This window comes from Apis dorsata, unplaced genomic scaffold (genome assembly GCF_000469605.1).
Source record: "Apis dorsata unplaced genomic scaffold, Apis dorsata 1.3 scaffold_58, whole genome shotgun sequence".
NCBI classification, from domain to species: Eukaryota; Metazoa; Arthropoda; class Insecta; order Hymenoptera; family Apidae; genus Apis; species Apis dorsata.
In genome coordinates, this window is record NW_006263358.1 from 1,815,342 (window position 1) to 1,818,403 (window position 3,062).

At 45.7% G+C, this 3,062-nt stretch overlaps 1 long non-coding RNA gene across 1 annotated transcript in view; it reads right to left on the minus strand.

Annotated features, from left to right (window-relative positions):
• The window catches only part of LOC102673403, a 13,773-nt gene extending 12,045 nt beyond the window's left edge, over positions 1 to 1,728 (minus strand). Inside the window, exon 1 of the long non-coding RNA XR_004151817.1 lies at positions 1,593 to 1,728. This is a non-coding gene — a long non-coding RNA (uncharacterized LOC102673403). The remainder of the gene's footprint in view (positions 1 to 1,592) is intronic.
• Between the last annotated feature and the right edge of the window lie 1,334 nt (positions 1,729 to 3,062).

A 3,062-nucleotide genomic window follows, 5' to 3' on the forward strand; every position in this document is an offset into this window, starting at 1 on the left:
TGTACCGGAGTCAGAGAGCCGCTCAGGGCTATCATTATGGCGGCAGTAGACACTCCCTCCTTATCGCCGGTTTCCAACGCGAGTCTCGACCGTACGAACGAACGAACGAACGAACGAACGCTCGCAGCTCCGCTCGCTCGCCATCATTATATTTTCCGCGGCGAGAAAGGACGAGAGCCGAACGCGCCCAGAAATACGCATACACACGCGAGCAAAACACGGCGTATTCCGTTTCCAGAACGCGTATGAGCGAATCCGGTCACCAGTCGAATTTCTTCCTGCGTCTTTAAATATACCCCCGGCGATCGATCCGAATACTTTGTAACCGATACTTTGAACCGAGAAGTCAAAGTCCTGGAACCGGATTAAATAGGCTGGAAAACTGGATTGGACTGGGGCGGAGGAACGAGCCGTACGGACTCCAGAAAAATAGATCGCTACTTTTCTTTTTTTTTCTTTTTGCGCGCAAGGGGGATGATTAGTATCACGAGCGGCTCGTGAGCAAGAATACGAAGAATACGTAGCTCGAATCTTATTCGATTTTTTATGCGAAAACGATAGAGAATCCATCGCTCGACTGACTCAGACTCGATGCGCGAAATTGTCGTCTCCGATGATCGTTCTTACGATTAAGGTTCATTGTACGCGCGTTGCACCTCGTTCTCGCCAACCCTCGCCATTCATTCGCGATAATCTTTATTTACGTCCGAGCGCAATTATACAGAATTCGTCGAAGAAGGGTGAAAACAATCGGGAGAGATGTGTGCCGGCGTTCATTGAGCAGCTCCTCTCAAACGGACGGCAATTTTAACCGTTTTTTTTTCCTCTCTCTCTCTCACTCTCTCTTTCCCGCGATCTATCCCTCACTTCGCGAAGCACACAGCCCCGCGTTTTTTATCCCTTCGTTTCCTGCAATCTGTTCTTTCGATACCAGTTAAAGCACTAACCGGTCTCGCGACCACGCTTTTTGCCAGCGAAGAAATCAGGGTTTCGCAAGAATGATCCGGATAACTCGCGAACCGATCGATTCCATAATTTCCTAGAAACGCGAGGACTTTTCATTCGATCGTTGATTACGCTCAACGATTATCACGGTTTATTACGCTCGACGTGGACAGAGAGAGCGTGGCTATGGCTCGATCCTTGTTTTAACAAGCATTCATATTTTATCGATTTCGAGATTGACATCCTTAATTCCCTTATCTCGGCGCATCCGAATCCATCTCATTGGCGAAATGTTATCGATTATCTCCGTTTACGGAGAGATTTTTTGCCATCCGGAGTAAAGAGTTCGCGAAGGGCAGAAAACGATATATTTCCGAACGACAATTGGCGCCCAAGCTTCGCTACGATTGCGAGGAGAAGTTTAAACAAACTTGGCGGATCTCCAGTGATTGATGGCGTTAAACAGGAGATACAATATAATTGGCTCGCCTATCTATCTATCTCGATTGAAATGCACGGTAATGGCGTAAATGAATCGGAAAATTGAGATGGATCGAAGCGAAGATGTCGATTATTAGACAGACATCTTATTAATAAACGCGTAGGTAGATTATACACATTAGATATTTCGCTTTTTTTTCAGTTACCTTAAAGATATAAAAAGGGTCACGTGGTCAAACGACCGCCATATTTCTCTGCCACTTCGTACATCGCGTTAGAAGTTCTCCTATTACATTCGTATATATATATATATATATATTTTATATATTTTACATCTTAGATATAAATTCCTTTCCTCTCGTGCACAAACGTCTAAAAAAAAGAAAAAATCTTCGATAATTACATCATCCTTGAACGGATACGATCCGACAACAGCTACTCGATAATATTTACACTTCTTTTACACCGATATCTCTATCACGCGTCGCCCGTCGCTTCGTCGTCCAAACACAAACACTCCTCGACCCGTTCACCACTTCCTTCGAATCGATATCACAACAAGTTTACCTCAGTTCCTTCGACACTCTCTTCGAAGCCATTCCATTTCTTCGATCGTTGCGAATCCAAGCCTCGTCGTTACACCAAAAATCCACGTGCGCTCCGTAATAATAATCGAAACATTCGCGGATAGAACAGTTGGAAGCATCGAGCGTGTGACGTGTCCCAACCAACGCCTCGTCCGTCGTTTCGCGAAAGGGACAGGGATATTTCTTGACCGATTTCGTTACGGCGTAGAGGAAACACTTTGGCGCGGCGGGAGCATGTGACAAACCGCTCGCATCGAGGACCGAGGAGAGACTCTATAAGGTGGTTTCCATCCCCCAATAGCGGCTGGCGCGCTGGCGGACCCGACGCTGCAATCATTCCCCGTAATGATTGTCATTACCGGGAACGGGAGGGCGAGCGAGCGGGTGGACGAACGGGGCAGAGGGATTGGCCTGCATTGCGATTGCGTTTCTGTCTGGTCCCATTGGCCGACAAACTGCGACTACGGACGAGTCTCCTCTGTTCCGGTAGACTGCGACCTCAGCCCGCTTCGAGATGTAATTTCGCCTCCTTCTATTCCTTTCTCGCCGCTAAAAACCGCTTTTTGGAATCGATCCGTTCCGTGTGTTTCAAAACCCCGCCGATTTTAATCCGTTTTCAGCCGTTCGAATCGAGTTTGACTACGATGGAAATTATCGATACGAATTTAATTGGAACGAAAGCATAGAAAAATTAGACGTAGGTATTAATTACGTTGTTGCGCACGTTTTTTGTTGGTCGTAGAAACTTTGTAATCTCGTGTAATTCTAGTTAGAAAACTGTGTTTTCGCGGGTTTGTTTCTTCTTTCTTAAAATTTTGGAGATATCGGAAGGGTGGATAGGGAAGAGTAGTGAGATAACCTCGCGCGTTAATTAAAAAGAAGAAAATTGTACCTTGTTTTCAACCGGCGAGTAATTTTCTTCGACGATCGTTTCCTGCTTTCCCCTGCTCTTTTTTTAATCTCCAGTTTGTAATTGTATTATTTAATATTACGACGATCGCTCTTATTATGGAATAGCTCTTTAGCAATTGAGATGTATGTTACGTTCTACGCAATAAACGCACGAGGTTGCGTGGAGGGGGAGGGAGG